This window comes from Hylobates moloch, unplaced genomic scaffold, assembly GCF_009828535.3.
Source record: "Hylobates moloch isolate HMO894 unplaced genomic scaffold, HMol_V3 SCAFFOLD_7, whole genome shotgun sequence".
Classification (NCBI taxonomy): Eukaryota; Metazoa; Chordata; class Mammalia; order Primates; family Hylobatidae; genus Hylobates; species Hylobates moloch.
Genome location: NW_026652282.1, coordinates 79,983,329 through 80,010,739, shown reverse-complemented (window position 1 = coordinate 80,010,739; position 27,411 = coordinate 79,983,329). Strand labels below are relative to the sequence as shown.

At 34.3% G+C, this 27,411-nt stretch overlaps 1 protein-coding gene and 1 pseudogene across 1 annotated transcript in view; both read right to left on the bottom strand.

The window, feature by feature from the left end:
- Positions 1–27,411, bottom strand: part of DIAPH2 (diaphanous related formin 2) — an 880,788-nt gene that overhangs the window by 525,270 nt on the left and 328,107 nt on the right. The window lies entirely within an intron of this gene.
- Positions 291–966, bottom strand: LOC131383916 (uncharacterized; annotated as a pseudogene).

Below are 27,411 nucleotides of genomic sequence, written 5' to 3'. Positions count from 1 at the left end.
TCTAGACTCAAACTCTAACTACTTACTACTTACCAAACAACATTTCCAACATGATTTCAGTCTAGACAAAATATCTCAAATGTAACATGGCCAAGGCATAACTCTCTATTCTTGACCCCTGACCCTGACACTACCCAAGTTTTTCCTTTCTCAATAAATGGTACCATCAACTAGTTGCTTAGGCCAAATAATTAGGAGTCTTTCTTGCTTCCTTTTTGTCTTTTATCGCACAAATCCAATTCATCAGCAAGTATTATTGGTTCCATCTCCAAAACATATGTGAAAACCAATTAAAGCAGTGAACAAAGCAAATTGAGAAAGAGTGGGCTAGTGAAGGAGGAAACCCAGGAGAGTGTGAAGTCACGAGAACCAATATCATAGTTTCCTCTAAGAAAGAGGGAATGGTCAAATATATAAAATGCTGCTGAGAAGTTAAAATAATAATTGAGCCACAAACATGGAAGGTCACTGGAGTTCTTAAAAAGAGTAGACTCTGTGGAATGATGAACATGAAAGTTCAATTGGAAGGGACCGAGAGTGAGATGACAATGTAAGACAGTGACTAATAGAATAATAGAGAAATTTTTCAAGGGGCTTTGCTCTCTGAGAAGCAGAGAGATAGGGAATAGTTGGAGTGAGCTATGAGGTCAAGAGTGGTTCTTTCTATCAAGAGAAGAGACACTAGAGCATGTTAGTATGCTGCTGAAAATGATCCAGTTGAGAAGGAGAAAATAAATACGGCATGGAGAAAGGAGCTAAATCACTGAAGAATGGGAACCAGGGCACAAGTGGACAGACTGCTCTTCCATAGGTACAGGGACTCTTTCTGTCCACGGTAACAGGAAATAATATCAATAAAGATACAGGACAATTTGATAGATTTTGCAAGGGAATATGAAGGGGCTCTTGATGGAGTGCTTCTAGATTTGTTAACGAATTATGAGGTAGGTCATCAAACACGTGCATGTTTACGTTTCTCTAAGTGTTTGTGTGGTGTGTACTTTGGGGATTTAGAGGTGAGGCATGAAAGAAGTTGAAGAAGAGAAAACGTGAGAAATAGCTACGTTAAAGAGCAAGAAAAAAAGATACCTGATAGTTTACAATATAGCATTAAATGTCAAATTTGTCACTTACAGGTTTTGACCAAAAAGAAATCACATATATACCAGTTTGGTGGATTTTTCTTTTATTGCAAAATTACAATTTCTTATTATACAGCAATGTATTTTTGGACGATAAAACAACATTACATATTTTGTTTGTTGTATGCTCAAACAAAAAACCTGTTACAATGGTTCACAAGTAAAATGACACTCTTGTAGATAAGCAAGTTACTCATTTTTCTTTGTACAAGTCTATTTCTGTATAGAGATGTCAAAAATTAATTTGAAGATATAAAAGCATGCAATTAACGTTACACTATGGTAAAAACTATGCCCATTTCAAGCTTATTTCTATTATTCTGTGGCTTACCAATACATGATCAGAAAGCGTGATGTCTTAATGTCAAGAGTATTCATTTAAAATTATATCAAGTAAGCAAGTTGTATTTACAAAACCAGCAGCATGGGCTGAAATTGTCTTCCTTTTAGCATTTTAATTTAGAGCTTTCTAAATGCAAATTAGGGAAAGAAAGTCTCTGCTCACTAGATGGTATAAGTACATATTTTTTCTTTTTTTAATATCACAATTGTATTAGTGGTGTTATTTTATTGGTAGTGTATTTACATGCAGCCTTCATGCATGGCTCTCAAAATACTTTATAAATATTAAAATAATGCCTATAATTTCCCTCCAACTAAATCTCTGCAATGTACCATTAAAATTATCCTTCATAGAAGGCAAATAATTACTCCTTTTATATTAAAAAATAAAGTGCTATTTTGGACAACTGACTTCCCCAACAGACAAAAACTGAGCAATATCAGAATGTACATCCCCCCCAGGATATAAATACAAAATAAATCCATGGAACTTAAAAGATCCCAAGCTATAAAACTCCCTCTGCTTTGGCCTTTCAATTCTCAGCTCCATTTTTATTACACGGCAACTAAAACATTACTCAGGTGAAGCAGTAAAGGGGAGTTTCGAAAAAGTCATCAAATCCTCTCTGTCAAGCAAAGATAGCAAAGGAGTTTGAAAGATAAAGCCTTTTGTGCAAAATAACTCATCACAGGTTCTCTAAAATTGAACTGCTAAAATTGGTGAAGCTTGTTCACATTCACAGAAAGGTATTCACTCACTTGATAAACTACCAATAGGGAAAACACTTCTAATCCCAGTAACATATACAGTAATAAATTTGTGACCTTTTTAACCAAAAAACAATGTCTACTTGGTTTTGTATTTTTCACTGGATAAAACAAAATAAATCTCATTTTCAAATGGTTAAATAAGTTGATTTTCAACTATCGGTATTCATGCCTACATATTTTAAGCTATGGATATTGCTAGACAAGTATTCTTTAAAATCTACACTCCAAGGTTGCTTAAAAAATAAAAGTATCTTCAATGGATTTTATACCTACTTAAAATGGATTTTTGCATATTTTAAAAAACTATAGTGAGTTCTAAATTTTAGCAGGGTTTCATAACATAAACTCACTTAAAATTTGCCTCAATGTCAATTTAAGTAGCAAACAAAATAAACAAGATAAGGAGAAGCAATAGTTTCTCCACTTTATGACAATAATTATTTCATTTATTTGATATTTATGGGACTATAAAAGTTGGATTGACTTCACAAAATAGAATTGAGCAGAAATAGTATTTCAGTTTTTCTGACATGCATACACACATGCACACATGGGAAAAGTTGGTATGATAGTAAAACTCAAAAACCAAGCATTCATTATCTTAAAATGTAACACAGTCAAAGGATTTCTGATAAGATTTTATTTTCAATTGAGTAACTCATCTATTTTCTGGATTTTATTTTATGACATTAGCAGTAGTCTGATATTCACTCAATGAAAACATAAATCAGAAGCCTGAGAGAAAGAAAATAAAGTACTAGCTTCCCAATCTACACAGAAAGAGGATTATAGTTCTACATTTAATATGAAAATTTTCAAAGCACAGCCATTAGCCATGAAAAGAAATCTCTTTCATGTTCAACAAATTCATATAAGAAACATTAGAAATATATTTATAGATCAAGAAGAACTTCAACTTGGTCTCTTACAATATAATCATCACGACAAATTCTAAGCAGTGATTAATGGCACTGGTTTTCATGTACATCATTCTATTTAATCATACTAACATCCATGTTAAAAAAATATTATTATAATGACAGATGAAACTGAGATTTAGAGAGGTTAAGACACCACCTGCCCCTGGTGGCATGGCAGCCAGGATTGAAACTCAGATAGTCTAGCTTCAAATAATATACTCTCAATTAAACTGTTACAAAAAATAATAATAAATAACCTCTGCAAGAGTAATAGTTGGCAGATTATATAAGAACCTACCAAAAACGTATACTAATGTCTAGCCTGAAGGCATCACTGCTAGCTAGTCAATGTATAATCTTACAACTAAAGAGAAAATGAATGACAGAACCAGAAAAAAAGATGAATTAACTCAATTAAGTCTTCTTATTAAGTCTTCCTATTGTTTTCTATTTATACTCTTCATTTCTACTGGTATTTATTTATTTAGAATGCTTGGTTTAGGTAAAAAGAAATCAACCCTGTTTTCCCCATCAAACATATGTAAATATTACAAATTTTTTGCACATATCAACAGATTTAATACCGAAAGTTTATAATGGGAAATTCATTAAGTCAAAATTTCCCATTGGCTTACACTGTCCCAGAATAGTTAGTTCCAAGGAAAAATACTGCTTTTTTTGAATACCTCTGACAGCTTCTAACAGGGAAGATATAAAGAAATATTCATTACAAACAAAAAATAGGGAAGATATAAAGAAATACCCAGTACAGCCACCAGTTAACATAGCTCCCACATTCCACTTCTCTGCAAATAAATGTCTGAAGCATAATTGGAACATGCTACTCCTATTTTAACTGAAACACTTCATAAGTAGAAATTTTAAGCCAGTAATCAGTACCATTCTGATTATCGTACCATTCTGTCAGCAAAGGTTATTCCCTTTTAAAGCCTTTTCTCACAAATAACCTCATCATCATCTGGTGTGCATAGGTTGGCAATTTCCTTTAGCATCTGTCAGAATGCCTACCACAGGAAGTACTCAATAAATAGTTACAGGAAAAAATATATGAAATGAGGAAATGAATGAATGAACCATATAAGGAATGATTACACTGTCATCAAAGGTAAGTCAAGTATCAGTATATAGCAGACAATACATTTGTTAAAACCCATAGAACTGTATAACACAAAGGCTGAATCATGATATAAACTATGGACTTTAAGGATAATTTATTAATATTGTTTCATCAATAGTGAAAAATGTACTACCCTAATGTAAGATATTAATAATGTGAGAAATTCTGAAGGAGAGGAAAATTATATGGGAACTCTGAGATTTCTGCATAATTTTTCTGTAAGCCTAAAACTGCTCTACAAAATAGTCTATTTAAAAAATGAACAGCATATTTTCAAATTAGGAAATGCTACACCTGGCTAAAAAGCTAAATGTTTATTATTATTATTATTATTACTATTATTTTTAAAATAGTAAAAATAAAAGTAAAGAAATGTTACTAACACTTCCAATGAAAGTTTATAGTTATCAAAAGACAGAGGAGAAAAACAATGAACACCATATGTATTATTTATTATTTTGATTTCTAAAATGTAGCAGTGCAAAAGCGCCTCCAGCAACATATACAACAATGTATCAATCTACATATTAAAATAAAAATCCTTCAAAACAACCCAAATACAGACTAATAGAGCAGAGATACACGTGAGATTCAAAGTATATTCAATGCAACACAAGTCTCAAATCACTGGAAAAGATAAACCACCCACAAGCAGGCTTGCTCAAAGCGCTGACATCTGATGATGTTAGCTACAGTTCTGTAAGGTCAGGTGGGAATAATATGTTTCTCTACACCATCCCAAGCTGAGAAATGATAGCTAGGCAAAACTGTTGAGAGATCTAGAAGTTAGGTGGCACTCAAATAGACTGAGATTTAATAAATGTCTTTCATAATAATGCCTTAGAGAGACTACCACAGATCCCATAATCTGGGGAAAAAAAAAAAAAAACCCTCAAGGGTAGGTTACTTGCCAAGTCTCATCCTACAAAGTTTGTGACAAAAAAGAATCACACAATAAGAAATCATGCCTGGTTTATTAAATCAGTAAAATATTATATTCCCATATACAGAGTAGGAATTAAATGTGTAAATGAGATCAATAACAACAAAGTTCTCTACAATATAATGTAGCTGTCAGAGAACCAATCAAGCTTACTACTCTTCAGTGAAGTCTGTGTGCCTGAGAAAGCAAGCAAAAGCAGTGTCTCTGGATTTGACTCATCTACATGGTGAGATTTTTAAACGATGATCTTTAAAGCCACTTTCAGATTTCAAATGATTCAGTTTTGTGACAGAGATATGACCCACTTAAGTCTCAGGAAACTTGAATACCTTCCACGTATTGCTTCACCATTACAAGACATCCAAGCCAACAGATGTACGATGATAGTGAGCTCCTCCCAGAAAGCAGGAGAAGCTGGCTGGGCTCCAACCACAAGTATAAAAGTTAGAAGTAGACCGAAATGCTGCCAAGAGACTGTCACAAATGGAGACTCAGGAAGAGAAATAGGAAAATAACAAATCTAGCTCCGTTTGAATGGAAGCCAACGATCATGAATAGCACTACTTGTATAATTTCTCTTGAGTCCCTATCACAATTATTATACTCTTCTGTTTCCCCGAAGTAACTAATGTAAAATGTTTATCTAAGAGAGAAATTCTAGTTTCAATGGTCCCACTAATTTTAACAACAACCACAAAAAAACTACTGGTTATCTAAAAATACTTTAAAACAAAATTAAAAGGCAAATGAAAACTTCAGGAAAAAACTGCAAACTGCAAAAATGGTGATAATGGGTTAATATAAACATATAAATATATTTAAAGAAATAAGAAACATACTATACCTGTAAAACAAAAATGTGTAAAACTATATGAACAAAAATTAGACAAAAACAAATGGTCAATATGTAATAAAGCTATTTAAACATAATGAGTAAGCAAATAAATATAAATAAAAACAATAAGATACAGTTTTTCACCCATCAATTTAACAAATACAATATTTTTTAAAATCATGACACTCAGTATTTGTGAGTGTTCTAAATGATTGCTACTCACATATGGCTGGTAGGAATCTAAATTTGAAAGCCTTTCAGAAAGAACTTTGCGATACATAACAAGAGTTCAAAACAACTCATATCCTTCCACCAGTAATTTCAATAAGAAATTTACAAAAAGATTTATATACAAGACTATTCTATGTGGCATAATAATATCAAATAATTTGAAATGATCTAAATATTGAACAACAGGGAAATAAATAAATCTTAGTAAATAAATCAGCAAGAAAAAATGAATGAACCTATTGAAAAGTGGGCAAATCACATGAACAGGCATTTTTTAAAATAAGATACACAAATGGCCAACAAACATATGAAGAAATGCTCAGCATCATTAATCATCAGGAAAATGAAAATTAAAGCGAAAATGAGATAACCACCTTATCCCAGTCAGAATGGCCATTATTAAAAAGGCAGAAAACACAGACGCTGCAGTGAGATGAGATCACACCACTGCACTCCAGCCTGGACGACTGAGAGAGACTCCGTCTCAAGAAAAGAAAAAAAAAGTAAAAAAACAATAGATGCTGGCATGGATGTGGTACAAAGGGAATACTTTTACACTGCTGATGGGAATGTAAATTAGTAAAATGACTATGGAAAACAGTATGGAGATTTCGTAAAGAACTAAAAGATCGATGATTTGATCCAACAATCCTATTACTGGGTATCTACTCAAAGGAAAATAAGTCATATCGAAAAGATACCTGCACTTGTATGTTTATCACAGCACAATTCACAATTGCAAAGATATGTAACCAACCTAAGTGCCCATCAACTGATGAGTGGATAAAGAAAATGTGGTGTGTGTGTGTGTGTGTGTGTGTGTGTGTGTGTGTGTGTGTGTAATACGACTCAGCCATAAAGAAGAACAAGATAACATTTCTTGTAGCAATTTGGAGGGAACTGGAGGCCACTATCCTAAGTGAAGCCATTCAGGAAAGGAAAACCAAATACTGCATGTTGTCACTTATAAGTAGGGGCTAAGCTATGGGTACACAGGGGCATGCAGAGTGAGATAATCGACACTGGAGACTCAGAAGGGCGTAGGTTGGGAGAAGGGTGAGGGCTGAAAAATTATCTATTGTGTACAATATACACTATCTGTGTGATGTATATACTAACAGCCCAGGCTTTACTACTACGTAACTTATCCGTGTAATCCAAAACCAATTTTACCCTAAAGCTATTGAAATTTAAAAAATAATGATAATAAATCATAGTATATTCTTACAAGGGAGTTTTATACAGCCAATAAAATCATGTATTTGCAGAATATTAGTTTATGTTCCAAGAATAAATATTAGATTCAAAAAGCAGGTTATAGTATATACTACACACCAGAATAAAGTACTTATAAAAATATAAGGATACACACGCAGTAAAAAATGAAAAACTGCAGACATAGGGAAACCATCACTGAAAGAAGAGCAAAATGAATAAAACATTAACGTGCATTTTGACTTGTTCAAAGCTGGGACAGAGAGAATGATGGTTACTTCTAAATTGCAATTGCGTCATATAAATTCAAGAGACCTTTTTAAAATCTCTCATGCTTCCTAAATGGTATAAAATGAACATACATACCATGAATGAACACAAAAGGAAACATGAAAATATCCCCCAAGGCAATGCTTGCAGGAAGGAAAGAGACCCTATTTTGTGGAACCTACAATGACAGAGGACATACAGGCCAGATTACAGGCATTTGCAAGAGCAAAAAGTGCTTCAACAGGCAGCAGGAGATAAATATACATACATGTCTGAGATCTAACCAGCAGAAAACCCAGTATGATTTTCTCACAGCAGTACTACAGTAAAGTACACAAAAGATGAAATGAGGCCATCTCATTGCCTAGCTAAATAGAAAAACGGATTCAAAAGGAACTTTTGTTACTCTCAATGCTTAAGAATAATATATTACTCAATTAAATGAGGTATACATTCAATGCTATGAATGATTCAGATTTGAATACTGGATCTACCACTTAAAAGTTGTGTAACTTCAAGCAAAATACTTAGCTCCTTAAACCTTTGTTTCTTCAACTACAAATTTGAGATTTAAAAAAAATAGTACCTCTATCTTACAAGGAATCTGCTAGCATTAAATGAGGAGACTTAGGTAAACTCATCCAGCACATTATTTAGCACAATTTAAGTGCTCAACACTCAGCAAGTGTCTTCTGCTATTTTAATGATTGTCATCTACCATTTGCACCTCCCTAAAGTTTATGTCCCTAAAGTCAAACACGTTCCCATAAAGCAAAGAGTAGTCACACAAAGAATTAGTCTGATTTACGACCTATCTTTTGTCAATCGACTCTCTCCCTCAAAAGGTGCCCTGATAATGAAATGTACAAAATCATGTGCATTTTGACTTGTTCAAAGCTGGGACAGAGAGAATGATGGTCACTTCTAAATTTATTCCCATTCCTATTCTATTCTGATTACCAGCTCCACTAACTCCTTGCTTCACTTACACACATTTTGCACATATAAAGGTGTGAGTTCAGTACCATGGGCAACCATGAGAACACCGAACATAAACACCACACACAGCCTATTTTTTCTGCTAGATGGCACATAACCCAATTAACTTACACAGAAATATTCTATTTCTTGCAAATAATCTTTAAGTTTATAAACCACTTAAGCTATTATTGTTCTAATTTCACATCTCTGAATTACTGAATTTTCTAAGAATATTGACTTGTGTAGCAGTTTCTAAGATATCCATAAACAGGAAGCACATAAAAATGTATTGAAGTCAGATACGAAATAAAATATTAATATTAATTGTGCATTTTACATAAATATAGCCACATATTTAAGCAATCCAATGTTGAACTTTTTTGAAGGGCAGTGGTAAAAATCAGCTTAATTTCTGAAACTTCCAATATTTAACATTTATCAAAAATCCTTTTAAATTCCAAGTTTTCATATGTTAAATTTCAAACCTCAAATTAGAATAAAACTGTTGCTTAAATGGAATAAAGTATCTAATATTCAAATTAATATTACAATTCTGGTCTATTTTCAAATATTATTCTTATCACCTCTCTGGCTCCTTTTCCTATAAGCCTTAACCAAACTTAAAACAAATGAAATCTTTTTTTTTTTTTTTTGGAGACAGGGTCTCAGGGGATCCTCCCACCTCTACCTCTCAAGTAGCTGGGACAACAGGTGCATGCCACCATACTCGGCTAATTTTTTTATTTCTTGGAGAGACAGGGTTTCGCCATGTAATCCAGGCTGGCCTCAAACTCCTGGGCTCAAGCAATCCACCCACCTCAGCCTCCCAAAGTGCTGGGATTACAGGCATGAGGCACCATGTCCAGCCGAAATCCACTCTTTCTCTAAATCCTGCTTCAAGACTGATTTCTTTGGTAAAGATGCTTAGAATACCCAACAAACTGAATCCAGGCCTTTCAACTGTCTGGCTAGAGGTATATATTCTGGAATACACTATGACCACATTCCCTTATTTAAAATATCAAACTGACACTCAATATCTTGTACATATCTAATTCAAGAGACTGAAGTCTATTTGTTGATTAATCAGTTATATGAAGGATAGCTACTGTTCCCCACCTTGTTATATTTTAGACAATGTAGAAAATAGATCCACATTCATTTGCTCATACTATTTCATGATATGCAATTTCTTTTTTGCTCCAGAAATTGAGACTTTGCAGAATCAAAAAGTTAAAATACTATTTTAAAATTCTTTATACAGCATAACTCCTGAATTTCTCTTCATTAACTTCATGCAAAAATCATTCCCAATAATGAAGGCGTCCCATAGATCAAGACTACTTATATGAATGTATTCATATTTCATGCTAATTAGTCCCTGTACACGTAATCTCTTTCCCTAGTGTGTCCAGTACATGTGTCTCTGTCCTGCATTGCTCATTAAATCTGTTATAGTTCATTTGAGCACTACATCACTGTGACTGAATTAGACATTTCAGAATCCAAGGCCTATGATTCCTTCCTCTTGTGTATTTCTTACAAAATCTTACAAGCAAAGCTGTGGTAGTGTTGTAGAAATAATGCATACACTAGCCGATATGTTTTGTAAGTGTATAAACAAGGTTATCACAAAGGTAGACTGGTATCCTCAAACCCTCCATTGTGCATGCAGGTAATATGCCCAGTATCTGACAAGGTTTGAGAAGTAGCAACTCTTATTCTTTTTAATGGGGACCTCTGAGACCAACAGTGTCTAGAAAAATACCATGCTCACTGTTACACAGAGACTTTTCCTAGATTACTGTATCCAATCCACACACACACACTTTAAAAAAAATTAAGTAACAGAGAGTGTTCAGTAGTTACAATGGTAATATATTCCTCCTCAACTGTAATGTTCTGAATCTAGTTTTTTTATACGAGAAAAGAGGAGGTTATGTTAAAATAACTCAGGGGTCTCAAGTATGGATTAATTTTTAAATCGTTACATGATGGTAGTTTGATTTCTCTCTTTCTTCTAGTCCTAAGTCATGAAAGAACACTGCTGCAGGATGAAGTTTTTGACTTTTTTTTTTTTTTTTTTTAGAATGAGTTCTGTACAATCCCAAGGAAAGATATTTTGCAGACTTGACAATTCCACATTGATTTCCACTTTTCTATTTTTTGGAACCTTAGGCTAACAACATTAAAAAAAATCTGTTCTGTATATACCATGTAGATTATTTTAAAGATCACTCTATATCATACATACGTTTCTACTCACAATATGATTGAAACTGTTAATTATCTACATACATAATAATAAAAGTGGACTACAATGCTTGTTGAAACACTTATATTTTTCATTGACTTTTTAAAATCCTAATTTCTATAAACAAATAATTCTGACCAAATCCTATCTGGCAGTATCTGGATCCTTTTGGTTTTCATTTTTAGCAGCAATAAAAGTACTTGCCTTTATTAAGTTTAATTCATAAAAGTGTCACAGTAAAAAAAAATGCATACACTAACAATGTCTGCTCTACAAAAAAATGATTTCAGAATTTGTATATTTTAAATTCAAAATCTCTGTTACATTATCAATAACTTAAAAGATAGTAAGAAGATGGCTTTAAGACATTCCCAGCTGGCAGGGCAGTTCCCTCATGCTAATTACTAGAACAACATAGACATGAAATATTAGAACTCATCATCAAAAGAGCAAGTTAAAATCACATTGGCCCTTTATACCAGTGTATATTTTCTTTTGAGGATGCTTGTAATTAATATCTACTCATAACTTTATCATCATCAAGATATAGATGGAACATATATAGTTTTATTTAGAGTTTGAAAATTTACACTGATCCAGCAACTCTTTAAAAAAAAATTACTGATATGTACCACAAAGTAACTTATCCTGAGGGAATTTACCAATCCTTGTGACAGTAACTTTGGTTTTCCAGCTCTTTTCTTTCAAACATCTTTAAAGAAAGTGTTTACTTATGTTGTTATACTATCTAGACATTCTCTATTGCTTTGTTTTGCTTAAATACAGAGACTTTAAATAATTCATAAAATTATTTAGTTAAAGTAAGCTATGACCATTTTCAAAAGAAGAGAGTGAGAGAAAGAGGGGGGAAAAAACCCTACAAGGAGAGCAACAAAAGGACTAATGGAAATGACCTTTCAAAAGGACATTTACTAGCATTCTAATGCAGCTGACTTAGTTTATTAGATCTGGCATCTTTCTGATCTCTGACGCTATTATCTTACTTAGGAAAAAAAGTACACTGTGAATGTAAGGATTTCAAATATTTAAAGTTGGAAACTGGTTTTAATTGTTTGCTAATCTTGCTCATAAAAATCTCACATTTTCATTTCTTGACACGGAGCAGATATCTAGTCTAGATATATCTATGGAAACCTAACTATATCTGAAGATCAAATATTCTCAACAAAATTTTTATAGCATATTAGGAATTGTTTTTCTACCAGAAAAAGAAGCAACCTCTTTGTAGATGGCTGGCAGTGAATTTAAGACTTTCAAAATACAGAATCCAGAACCTTTGGGAAGGATACCATACAATGGTTTACACATGTTCCTTAAAGGCATCATACTGTCGTACTTAGAATTATAGTCCTTTGAGTAGACCAGGTCTTTAGTAAATGGTTGTGTGAAGTAAACAGTTAATGATCCCAATAGAGATACTGAATTATTTGAGGAAAACTGAAAACTTAAAAGAGCCAAAGTAGTTAGTCACATAAGTCAGACTCTCTGAAACAAAGCAGTACATCCTTTAGGCAAAGGGTGCATATAAAATTAAGTTTTCATAATATACTCTTTTAAAAATATTCCAGGAAACTTATGCAAGTTCTTTTGTAATTGAGATAATCTCTTTGAAATACTTCCTTTACACTAAAATTTGTGGACTTGAGTGCTTTTTTAAGCGGAGCATAGCAGTAATAGATGTAAAAAGAGATTAAGAGTGAGGTAACACACCAGCCCCCCGAGAGCTTAAAAATTAGGGAAATTAGAATAGAAAAAAGCCTACAGATAATGGCTATTATTATTAATAGCTATCTAGTGGTGTTAAACTGATCAGTTCAAAGATCTGGCACTAAATTGCCTAACCAGCGCTCAAAATTCCAATCAAAATGACAAGTATAAATTCAGGAAATAGAACCGTAATTTAGTAATTTGAGTAATGTAAAATAATAGCCCTTATCAAGTTCTAAAACCAAATTTTATACTTTTTCTCTATATAGAATATGTACAAAACTCTTACTCTCACTACTTTACGACATGTGCAATGTCTTGCCTCAATTTATATTGCAGTAAGCTCCAGACCAGTCTCTGCCTCAAGACCAAATGGCCCCTTCTCCATCCCCAACCAGGTCCCAGACATCTCTCAGACCATAATCAGAGTGATCTTTATAATTATTTAATCTGGCAGTGTTACTTCTCTGCTTAACATATTCTCATTCCATGTTAGTTTTTGAATAAAATCTAAACTCCTAAATACTGCAAGCTAGGCCATTAGTGAGTAGGTAACTTCCTCCCTTTATGCCCTGATTTCTTACCACTTTCCCTAAAGTATACTACCTATCACTTACACCAAACAAGTTACAGTTTCTTGAAAACACCACCGTTTCTCAAACCTTAACACATGCCTCAATGTGTACTCTCATTGTGTCTAGAATTCCTTGCTACTGCAATCCTTTTTCAATTGGCTAATTCCCATTCTGACTTTGAAATTCAGATCTGGCATCAACATCTACTGGGAATTCTTGCTTACTTCCCTTCATCTGAGTTCGGTGGCCCTCCCTCCTCTGTAGTCCTGCAATATCCTACTCTTCTCTTTTCTGGCATTTACACATGCTAAGATAATAATCGATTACCCATCTATCTTCCCCACTGTCCTTGCGTTCCCCAAGGGCACAGAGTCTTATTTATGTATCCCTAGCATTCAGCACAGTGCCTAGAAAATAAGTATGCATTTAATAAATGTGAATTGACAAAAGAAAGCAGAAAAACAACTAGCACTTGCAATTAATATCCTATTAAGAAGATTAAATACAGTGGGCATTCCCTCGATGGAATGATGCTTGAACAAAAGATGGGAATATATTATGCTATAATAAACACCTTTTGTGCATTGAGGTAGGCTGTAAAGTTTATAGAATTATAGATTTTTTCATTATTTTTCCAACTTTCTGTAATGTATTATCACAGTTTAGGGTGTCCCCCCGCCCCGTAGGTTCCAATGAATGCATAAGGTTATTCCTCAAAATTTTATCATTTTGCATTCTGATGAAAACTAGTTATGGAGACCTCTTGTCGGGCTCCAACAGCCAATGGCCTCCATACATAAATGGCTCCCCTAAAGTCACCCATGGACATCACTTACAGAAAATACCTAAAATCCCCCTAAGTAGTACGACTTCAGCTGACACACCAAGGCTGAGAAATGCTGCAAAGGGTGGTTAATCAGTGAGCCTTGAAAAGCCAGAACAAGTATAAAAAGGGTAAAAGAAGTAACAACTAATGAGCTGGACAGATATTTTAAAGTCCTGAGTAAAATAATTTGTTAAACTAAACAGGATATCAAATCAAGGCTCAAAAATACGACAAGTAAAGGCACAAAGTCTCTCAAGTATAGATATTGGCTTACAGTTATTTTAAGCATATGTTTCTACTCACTAAAATTTAAGCCATGACCCAGTTTTGAATCATTAGCTATATCATCATGGTATAATTTACACTATTGTGTTTTCATAGTGCCATGAAAAACATTTCACTAAAAATCCACAGACGTTAATGTAATTTTCCACTTAAAAATGAAATTGATGACAGATTATATACGTACAGTACACTATATCTGAATCAGAGATAGCAAAATTGAATAAGGTGATTTGAAACACACATGGGAAACACAAGGGGAAACACTAAAGTCATTCTGAAAATATGAATGTAAAAATATGAGCTCTTTATTCTTGTGATTTGTTATTTCCCCCTGCTGCCAAATATAGCTTCTATCCCACGAGAAGGCATGGTACATGTATGCATAATACTGTCATATTAGATTACTAGTAAGTATAACAAAACCATCAAAAATATTTGTATCATGCTTTAGCACTTTCAACTGAAATGATATTTTGTCATACTGTTCTTAAACATAACCATCCAATTACTAGTAGAAAAAAAGAAAATAGCTGTGATTATAATTTTTGCCAAAATATAGCAAGATGGACTTGTTTTACTGTTCCCTCCAGCACCCAATTATTTCTCTATCAGTAATAGTCTTGTTAATTATACCTTTTAAGGATTTCTCAAAAATTTCTCTTCTCCATCCCTACTACCTTAATCTCCTCTATGGTTTTGCTGCAGATTTGAATGATGTTAAGTGGGCAACCCAGGGGTTGTTAAAAACTATGTTAAGATTTTTGACTTTTTCCTCCATTTCCCATTCCTCATCTAATAAATATGAATTAATTAGACAGGATTTGTGACTCTATGAATATTTTTCTAAGTGAAGAAAATGGGATCATATGAAACCATCAGAAGGTAATGGTGGTCGGTGCTTGGTGTGATGGAAACCATTGAAGAATGTTAAAAAGGAACCTGAGTCACAAACTAGTGGGAAGAAAAGCTGATCATCACAAGAAAGCAGAAGACTAAGTAGGTGAGTATGTATCAAAAGAAGAAAAAAGTAGAGGACACACACCTGCCAATTTCAAAACTGACTATAAAGCTATAGTAATCAAGACATTGAGGTACCGCCATAAAGATAGACATAGTTTGATGGAATAAAAATAAAAATCCAGAAATAATCTCTTACAGTCAATGAATTTTGGATAAGGGTGACAATTATGAAATAGAATAGACTCAACAAATGGTGCAGGGATGCTGGATAGCCACATGGAAAAAAAATGAAGTTAGGTAAAACAATGAAATTATTAGAGGAAAACAGAGGTATACATTTTTGTGACCTTAGATTAGGCAACAGTTTTTTAAATATGACACTAAAAGCACAATTAAAAAAAAAGATAAATTTAGCTTAATAAAAGTTAAAACTTTTGTGTTTCAAAAGACACTATCATGAAAATGAAAACACAACCCAGAGAATGGGCGATATCTGCAACAACTCAATGATAAAATGATGACCCCATTAAAAATGAGTAAAGGGGGAAGCTCAGGTGGGCAGATAGCTTGAGTCCAGGAATTGGAGACCAGCCTGGGCAACACGGTAAAACCCTATCTCTACAAAAAATACAAAAATGAGCCAGGTGTGGTGGCATGTGCCTGTAGTTCCAGCTACTCAGGAGGCTGAAATGGGAGGATCACTTGAGCCTAGGAGGTGGAGGTTGCAGTGAGCCAAGATTGTGCCACTGCACTCCAGCCTGGGTGACAGAGCAAGACCCTGTCTCATAAAAAAAAAAAAAAAAAGAAAGAAAGAAAAGAGTAAAGGATCTCAATAGCTATTTCTGCAAAGTAGATATACAAATAGGCAATAAATAAATGAAATGCTGCTCAAAATCATTAGCCACTGGGGAAATGCAAATAAAACCATTAGGATGGCTAACATTAAAAGCAGACAATACCAAGTGTTGCAAAGGATATGGAGAAACTGGAACCCTTTTACATTGCTAGTGGGAATGTGAAATGGTACAGCTACTTTGGAAAACTAGCAGTTCCTCAGAATGTTAAACACAGAATCAGTATATGACCCAGCAATTCCACTCCTAGATATATAGTGATACGTGCTCCAAAGAATACAAGAGACATTCAAACAAGTACTTGTACAGGAACACTAATAGCAGCACTATTTGCAATAGCCAAAAGGTGGAAACAACCCAGATGTCCATCAACTGATGAATGGATAAACAATCTGTGGTATATCATACAACGGAATACTACTCAGCCATAGAAAGGAATGAAGTATTGATATATGCTACAACATGGGTGAACCTTGAAAGCATAAGCTAAGTGAAAGGAGCCAGACAAAACGAACACAGATTATGTAATTCCATTTATATGAAATGTCCAGAATAGACAAATACATAGAAACAGAAAATAGATTAGTGATTGACAGGGGTAGGGGTTTGAGGATGGAAGATGAGGAGTGACTGCTAATGGGTACAGGCTTCTTGAAAACAAAAACAAAACCAAGAGAAGATGCATCAGGAAGGTCTTGTCAAACATAAAGATGAGGCCGGGCGCGGTGGCTCACGCTTGTAATCCCAGCACTTTGGGAGGCCGAGGCGGGCGGATCATGAGGTCAGGAGATCAAGACCACGGTGAAACCCCGTCTCTACTAAAAATACAAAAAAAAAAAAAATTAGCCGGGCGTGGTGGCGGGCGCCTGTAGTCCCAGCTACTCGGAGAGGCTGAGGCAGGAGAATGGCGTGAACCCGGGAGGCGGAGCTTGCAGTGAGCCGAGATTGCGCCACTGCACTCCAGCCTGGGCGACAGAGCAAGACTCCTGTCTCAAAAAAAAAAAAAAAAAAAACAAAACATAAAGATGAAGAATGATAAGAAATAGCTAAGAAAAAAGGTTAGAAGGTAGGAACTAGAGGCAATAGAGAGAGTAGTTTCAGTAGAGTAACAAACATGGGTACCACACTGCCAGGGGTCAATGAAAGGGCTGGAAAGTAGCAGATGCACTGGATATTGACATCATATTGAAGATGATTAGCCATGAAAATAATAAAATCATTTAAATGTTAGGAAGATAGGCACACTGAAAACAATTCCATGACCATTAAAAAATATTCTATGAAATATTTTGGCATCCTTATTTCTATAATGCAATTAATTTTCTAATACCTTAAGAAGATTAAAGCAATAATTATGTAAATGACCAAGCTTATATATGACATTGCCACAGCATTTTACATAATACAGCTTTTTAAATTAAAAATTGCAGTTTATAACTTTTCCTATTATTGTTCTGAATCAATTATTTTTTTCCTCAAAATAAAGACCTGGATGTAATTGCAAGAAAAGTTTAAAAAGAAACATAGGGAGACTCAGTGTTTACAAGCGCCTCAACGTGTTGGAAGCTCTGGTTTCTTTTGGCGTCATTGGAATGCTGCTCTTTATGTAAGTCTATTGTGCAGTAATGAATGAAATGGCTACCGATGCTCTCTAAATAAAAGACTCACTCTCCCTCAACAGAAGCAGGTGCTATCGAACAGCTACTGTTTGCACAGCGACTTTCCAGACAAAAACTTTACACAAAAGGAACATACAAATAATTCCTGGGAGGCCTCCTCTGTGAATCTCCAAGACAATAGCCCAGCTGCAGTAACGCCACATGTGCCATTTTTAAGGTCAGTTTGGTATCTGTGCCTTTTTCGTAGCACTACTACAAGTACATTTATAAGGCACATATCACTTAGAATTAGACATTTGAGGTTGTATTACTTGATGAATGTCTTAATATAAGGTCTTTATTGCAAACAATCTTTTGGCTGTTGGTGCTTACAGTTGTAACACAATTAAGTATTGCTAAGAAGTATCTTTTCAGCACTTTATCACCCACCATATTTTAGATTTATCTATTATTTTGAAAGGTAGCAGTTGCATGTAACTTACTTTGCAAAAGAATTAGATATTCAGCTTATAAAAATATGAAGTGATATTATTGATAATTTAAGAATTCACACTATAAGCTATGTGATTTATAATTTACTTCAGCACATAATTTATAAAAATATTTGTATCTCTATACTTCGATGGTATCCAGCAATTTCTTTAAAATAACCATCAGAATGAATAAAAGGACAGATAAAGCTTAGGTTTCCACCTAAAGTTGTATCAACAGGTTTTCATATTCATTTTGGGACTTCTAAAATTCCTGTAGTACCAGGTGTGTACAAAATAAATTATGAGCTAAAACAGCAATGCTACCCAGAAAATGAGAGGAAGGAAAATGATTAGAATCACCTGTTTTTTGTTCTTTTAAAATAATACTAGAATACTGATATGATATTTTACAAGCATTATCAACAATGCCATTGATACTTAGAAACTCCTCACACAAGACATGCAAAGGCAAATCAGAGCCATTTTAAAGGAAGGCCAAGCAATATATTTTGTTAAACAAACGAACAAAAAAACCCTATCTTCTACATGTGAGAAAAAGCGATGTTGCTTACAATCCAATAATAAGACAATTATCAGTGTTTCAACAGGAAGTCTGATAGTCTGGATGTAACAAGGACAGGAAGAAGGCAGAACAGCAGTCCTTAACCTAAATTCAGAACTGAAAGATCAAGAGAGCCACCTGCAGTTTGAAATCCAGAAATACGAAAATTCCTCTGACCCTCTATTTAAAGGCATTGTTTCTAGGGATGATTCTCCCAGAGCTCCTGATTAATTTGGACTTGGTTAGGAAAGTACATCACAATATAACTCAGATGTACTGCAAAATAATTATATTATGTTTTCAGTTCTATGATCCTTTCCATCTAAGATTTGTGCTTTCTACTTTTTTTACAATTATATGTTAATGCATTCAACAAATAATCAAAATATATTTATTGAGCATTTATTACACTGGTTACTTTTTATTTCCTAACCAAATGGCAACAGAACTTGTATTATAAGTGGTATTTTACTATCAACTATGCAACAATATGAGTCCCCATAAGAACAATCTTCAACTTCTGGGGGCACTATCAAAATATAAATTATCTTGCTTTTTAAAGTGAAGTTTCTACTTTCAGGTTTGGATTACATTGATTCTAAAATGCTTTTATTCTCTCCATCCTCAGTAAGGTAACCATAATGTCCTCATGGCCCATATTAAACATACCTTCAAATAAACATATCCAAGTTCATATATAAAGTTTTCAGGCAAGAGCACAGACTATTATGAATCAGGGTCTGTTTGGAGTGTTATAAGGTAATGCCATATTTGGTGTTGATACTTAAGTCCCTGCTGGATCCTAGAGTCCAAGGATATCAACATTTAGACAGGAAGAATAGGTTCTTTCCCATTTTCAGCTTTCACAATGGAGGAGAAACTCTTAACTGAGACTTAGGAGAAAGACGGCTGAAACTGTTTATTACTCTGTTCTACCACTTATAAAAATTAATATTACCACATGATTTCTAGACTATTAAAAAGTAACGATTTTAGAGATTATTGCATTCTCAATTGATCTCTGGGTATGTAACTTTTTTTGTGTGTGAGACAGTCTTGCTTTGTCACCCAGGCTGGAGTGCAGAGGTGCAATCACGGCTCACTGCAACCTCTGCCTCCCGGGTTCAAGCGATTCTCCTGCCTCAGCCTCACAAGTAGCTGGGACTACAGGTGCATGCCACCATACCCAACTAATATTTGTATTTTTACTAGAGATAGGTTTCACCAGGTTGGCAAGGCTGGTCTCAAACTTCTGACCTCAAGCGATCCACCCACCTCGGCCTCCCAAAGTGCTGGATTAGAGGCGTGAGCCACTGCACCCAGCCTGGGTAGGTAACTCTTAAGTCTGGAGCTAAATCTGTCAACACTTTATAAAACCTAACATGATCAAGCATCAAGACTGTTGCTACCACAAGCAAACATTTCCAATACAGTGATATATCGATTTTCTCAGGAATGACAACACTCCAACTCCCATCCAGGGTATCAGAAAAATGAAACAGGGAATGGTGTCTAGTCAAGAGAAGCCTATTAGCCTTCTTAAGAAGATGCGGTCAGAATTGATTAGTTGATCTGTTTTTAACAGATCAGGTCATTCTCAACTTAGGAAAGACATCAGTTATTTTGAGATGGAAATCAAGAACAGTCAGATTTTATTCTGGCTTTAATGATACACCTTTCATATTGGCTAGTTTCTTTGTTTCTTTACCTCTTCTAATCAGATCATACTCCAGAGAAATAAATGGAAATATAAGTGAATCTATTCGTGTCTGCTACTACAGTATAGCTATAACAAAATTTATGTTTGAACACAAACCCCCAAGCACTAACAGGGTTGAGGGAAAGAGGACAAGCCTTCTTTTGGGTGGAAGAGTGATAAATTACTGACACACACAAAGAGGGTGGCTCTTGCCTCCCTAACCTACACAGACTAAAGCATGTCTTTCTCTGATGTGGGAATGATCTGAATCTGTATCTCTTTTAGAGACACTGGCTCTGGAATACGTGTAGATATGAATACGCTGGGTGTTCATTTGAAGGTATTACCAAATGTTTTAGAGACACCAGGGATCTCACAGAATTTCTCCATTTCGAAGAGTTTGGTAACATTAACTGATAACATTAAATGCAATATCATATTTTTAGCAAAATCTACACACAAAATCGAAATATTTTTCCAGGTAAAATAACTTAAATGTAAATTAAAAGTGTAAAGTGTTCTAATTTGCTTTGATTAGCCCATATAATCTAAAGAAACAATATCAATATCTTCTTGCATGAGTTGATATGTAAGAAAACCCCTAGTATCCATCTCATTGTATTGCAGATGGCTAAAATTTCTTCCCAGACTACTACTTACCTACATATGTTTAGACAGACTATAACTTGCAAGACTGAATTATGTACTTACATATTTTTGAATGCCTATTGATTATTCCAAAGTAATCTGATTTTCTTTGGTAACACTGAAGCAGATTTGTTATCTTTAGCTATGTTTTAATAAAACATGTTTTATGTGTAGCGTCACTGCTAAGATAAGGTATTTGAACTATTTATATAGGTAAAAATTAAATTGCAAAGAAAACACCGAATCTAAAAAATCTCTTATAGTAACACGGTATAATCTTTTCCCTTAATGACTACATTCTTACTTCTATAGGTATGAATGCAAATCTGCTTCCAATATACTGTCCTAAAAAATACTTAGAACAGAAAATGAAAAGCCACATTTGGAAATTCTTGTCACTAACGAAATGTCCTGTAAGTCAAGAGGTGCATTATGATGAAAGAGTTAAGAGTCTGAGCTATGAATCCAGACAGTGTGGGTACGAACTCTAGCTCTCCCACTTACTAGCTGTGTGACCTTGGTTAATTTACTTAAGCTCTTTATGCTTCGCTTTTCTCATTTATAAAATGAGGAAAATATTAGTTTTCATTGGGTTACTGTTAGAATTAAATTAGTCCATGCGCATTAAACACTTAAAGCAGTGTCTGGTACATAGCAAGCATTAGATATGTGTTTCTGAGTATTATTGGTATAATCTTTAAAATAATCTAAATCAATTCATAGGTGTACAGAATGATACCCAAACCATGAAATTTTGAATAAAGTTAAACAGAAAGAAAATATTAGAGACAAAGAAAGAATAAGAATAGCAAGTCTAATATCCAAGATAAAGTAATTAAAGTCTGAAAATAAAATCTGCATTATTTCCAATGACAAAACATGATAATAAATAATTTCAAACTACTAATAAGAGTTAGAAACCCAAATTATCAAATAAATGTCTAGATGTGAATAAAATTTTTAATTGCCAAATACTTAACATATCCCTATAGCACATAAACATGTAGTATTTTTTGGTTTTTTTTTTTTTTTTTTTTTAAAGAGACAGGGTTTCAGTCTTTCACCCAGGCTGGAGTGCAGTGGTGTGATCATAGCTCACTGAAGCCTTGAACTACTGGCCTCAAGCAATCCTCCCGCCACAGCCTCCCAAGTAGCTAGGACTACAGACGTCCATCACCTGGCTAATTTTTAAAGTTTTCGTAGAGACAGGGTCTCTCTATGTTGCCTAGGCTGGTTTTGAATTCCTGAGCTGAAACAATTCTCCTACCTCGGCCTCCTAAAGCACTGGAATTACAGGTGTGAACCACCATGCCCAGCAACATAGTAACATTTTAAGGAACATAAATCTCTCTGGTGAGATGAATTTTGAGAATATTATTTAAAAGCTAAAAATAATTATCTTCGGATGTCAGAATTCCAAATGACAATAATTTTTCGATGTATACAATTTTTTTCCAAATTTGCCAAGGATATTTCCAGATTTTCTACAACAAAGTATTAATTTTATAATGAAATAACTTTACTAAAAATAAAATGCTCATCAATAGTTTCGAAACATTTTCAGAGAAAAAGCTAACAATGTAAATAACTTACATTGTAAATAAAAAGCTTATATTTGTGTATAGATATCTACCTGGAGAATTAATGCAGGTCTTCTTCCCCAAAAATTAACCTTCACAGCTGAACTTTTCCTATTCCACCTAACAGAAGAAAAATAGTACCACGCCATCTTCCAAACAAAAGTGGTCAGATTGGACAACACCACACATTGTCAACAGTGAAAGCGGTTTATATGCAAATGTACACAGCATTTTATAGGCTAACCATTTTCACAGTTACTCATTATCCTGAATATAATCCTAAAACTAGAATAGACCTAATATTATTATCCTTACTTTACATTGAAGGAAAAATGTTCAGAGAAGTAAATTGACTTGCTTGATGTCAGGGCTAGAAAGTACAGAGCTGGGATTATAAATCGGTCTTCTGATTCCCAGTCCAGTAATAGATCCTACTCTCTATCAGTAGTTCATAGCTTCACCTCCAGTAATGCAGACTTAGGTTTTCTTTCCCTGTTATTCCCATGGCTTTGACACTTAGCAAATGCTTCCATTATAACAACTGTTTTATTAGACTGTTTCTTTATAGGCCTGACGCTCTATTATACTATAAGATTCCTGATGACAATAATCATATAATTTCCTCTTTGTAACCCCAGAACAAGGGAAAGTACTCTGCACAAAGGAAGTGCTTAGTCACTGTTTTCTGAATGGAAACTATAGTGTAAATTTATACAGTACATTCCACTCACCAAGCCTCAGAGTATGTTTCTTTATCAAATGTACTCACATATTAACAACCAATGACTTACTTTCCCTAATCATTTCTATTACTATTCTACTTAACTATTCCTTATATTTCAAAATTATTATACTTTTCATTAATTTATTAATTATTAATTTCATTTATACACCTTAACGTCATTTACATTATATTCTTTGTTCTTTAGGAGAGTCTTTTGTAATATTAAATCTAAATACATTACTCGAAGCTCTCAACATCCATTCATACAGCAATAATACTTAAGACTTTCTTGCTGGTGGCTCACGCCTATGATCTCAGCACTTTGGGAAGCCAAGGCGGGCGGATTTCTTGAGGCCAGGAGTTCAAGACCAGCCTGTGTGACATGGTGAAACCCAATTCTATAAAAATTACCAAAAGGAGCAGGGCGTGGTAGCATGCACCTGTAGTCCCAGCTACTCGGGAGACTGAGATGTGAGGATCACCTGAGCCCAGGAGGTCAAGGCTTGCAGTGAGCTGTAATCGTGCCACTGCACCCCAGCCTGGGTGACAGAGTGTGATCGCCTCTCAAAAAGGAAAAAAAAAAGTCTTTCTTTGCATAAGTCCCTAAGGACACTAAGAGGAATGAAAGATGGTCCCCATCCAGCAAGATCTTACCTTCTGGAGTAAAGACAGACTCTTTACTTCTCAAAGAGTTAAGAACATCTGAAGAAATCAAGAGTAATGCCCATCTTACTTGCAACTTCCTCTTTGATGGCTCAAATAATCTTCCTTATATATAATAACATTTGTTAGTAGGTGATAATGAGTGCAACTGCAAAATCACCTTGCTACTACAAACACCACATGTCCAAAAGTTAACTATAATAGTCCCTCCTTATCCATGGTTTCATTTTCTACAGTTTCAGTCACCCATGGTCAACTGCAGTCCAAAGATATTAAATGGAAAATTCCAGAAATAAACAATTCACAAGTTTTAAATTGTGCACCGCTCTGAGTAACATGATACAATCTCTCAGTGTCCTGCTCCATCCCGCCTGGAACATAAATCATTCCTTCGTCCAGCATATCCACAATGTGTATGCTACTCACCCATTAGTCGCTTAGTAGTTGTCTTGGTTATCAAATCAACTGTAGAGGTAACGTGCTAGTGTTCAAGTAACCCTATTTTATAATGGCCCTAATGCACAAGAGTATTGATGCTGGCATACTGTTTTTATTGTTCTACTTTATTATTATAGCTGTTAGGTTCTTACTATGGCTAATTTACAAATTAAGCTTTGTCATAAATACGTATGTATTTGAAAAAAACATAGTATTTACAGAGTTCGGTACTATCCGCAGTTTCACTGTGGGTTTTATATCCCCCTGTGGATAAGGCAGGGCTACCGTATTGTTAATTAGAAGTAGGGGGGACTAACGTATTGTTAATTAGAAGCAAGTTCCATAAGATATACCTACATGCACACACACACATGCACACACATACACAAGTAGCTGCAGAGAGCACTAAGTAAATTAAGAATTGTGTTCCTGAGTCAGCGCAAGCAAGGGCTTATTTATATAGTATGCTTCAGGTTTATTCTCACTAGAAAATGTTACAAACAATGACATTAACCATCCTTTGTTAAAATGTATTGATACTGAAGCCTGTGTTAACTAGATTACCTGAACAGAGAAGTGAATGGGTCAACTGCAGCACTGCATAGCCAAGAGCTTGAATTTTCCTTGTCCTTTAGGATTTCTTTTAATCCAGTTGATGTTTCAGTTGAAATGGCATTATTGCCATTAGCTTTAGGGTGCAGGTAGATTTAAAATACAGGAGTCGTGGCATTACAATCTGATGTATTCCCCCAAGGATCTGTTTCACATAATGATGCGGCAATCCTAGTCTTTTGTGATTTTTATAACTTCACTAACAGTCTTAGTTTTTTAGCAGAAGACTTTCTTTTTATACTGCCAATGAAAAATTTATCATTAATACTAGGAATGGCATCAAAATGGATAAAACTAATGTTAGAAAATCCAAGTGAAAATCTACTAATGCCTATTACATATTCAGAGGCAAAATCTTGTTTTAAATTATTTGGATGATTATTCTAGAGAAGTATGTCTTAAATAATCATGGAACTCTTAGAATATATATATTCCATATATATATTAGAATTCCATCCATATATATAGAATATATATATGGAACCATTATTAAATTTAAAACTAAAATAGCACTGGCCTCAGGTTAGGGGAGGCAAGGAATAGGTAAAGGAGTACACATACTTAAGAAATATGTGATTGTCAAGGATCTAGATTTTGTATTGGGTGGTGAGGTCAGAAGTACTTACTGTATTATCACAAATAACTAATTAAATAAAAAGTCACCCTCAAATCAATGATAAGAGTGGGTTAAGAACAAAGGGATTGTGATTAGTTCAATTCTATTAATCTGAAATCAAAAAACAAAACAAAATAAAACTGAAGGGATAGGGATAAAGTAGCACCAGCCATATAAAAATAAACATACTCTTACCATGATTGAGCAATCATACTCTTTAGTATTTATCCAAATGAGTTTAAAACTTATATCCACACACACAGGAAAAACCTGAGCACAAATGGTTATGGCAGCTTTATTCATAATTGCTAGAATTTAGAAGTAACCAAGATGTCCTTTGGTAGGTGCTGGTACATCCATACAGTGGAATGCTATTCAATGATAAAAGAAATGAGATTTCAAGCCACTGGAAGACATGAAACAACCTTAAATGCTCAGTGAAAGAAGCGGAAGCTCAGTGAAAGAATCCAGAAAGATTTAGGCAAAACCATGAAGACAGAAAAATGACCAGTGGTTGTCAGGGGTTTGGAGGGAGGAAGGAAGGCATGAATAGGTAGGGCACAGAAGATTTTGAGGGCAGTGAAACTCATCTGTAAGATACTAAAACGGTAGACACATGATGCGTCAAAACACATAGAACTATACAACACAGAGAGTAAACTCTAAACTATGGACTTTAGTAATGTATCAATATTGGTTCTTCAGTTGTAAAATATGAACCACACTAATACAAGATAATAATAGGGGAAACCGGAGGGGAGGGAGGAGATGAGCATATACATAGGACTTTCCATGCAATTTTCCAGTAAACCTAAAATGCTCTTTAAAAAGTAGTCTGTTAATTAAAACAATAAAAAATAGAATACAGCACTAGTCATTTGTGAATGGCTAATTAAGCACATGGGTTTGTACTATATCACTAATTTCCTCTATTAAAATCAATGTATCTTAAGCAGGATTTAAAAGCAAAAGTATATGTGGCATATGTTTGTCTACTGGCAATGCTGTCACAATAGCAGCAAAGCAAACGCAGTACTTCTCATAAAAATAAAAATGAAGAACCAATAATACCTGAATCTTGTTTTACTACCTTATGTGACAATGTCTGAAAAATAATTTTTAAAAATCACCCCAAAATGTTATAAAATAAACACGTACATATAAACTTTTACACTGAATTTTTAAGATGCTAGCCTCTCCTGTTTCACATATGAATAGGCAAATAAAATTAGAGGCTTGTTAACATGACAAGACAGCTGCAGTTCATTTAAAATAATTAATCAACTGAATATATATGAGCATATGATGTTGGTGTGAAAGGAAACTTGGGGCATTTAGCCTCCTCCAGATCTGGTCTTGTGTGTAAAATACAGAAACATATTTTAAATCCATAAGTCAGATTAATAAATGCAAATGCTAAAACATCTTATGTTAACTAATAACTTCCAACATGTTTTGCAAGCAGCAATTTCCTTGCTCAGCTAGGCAACTAAGATCCTGCTATATT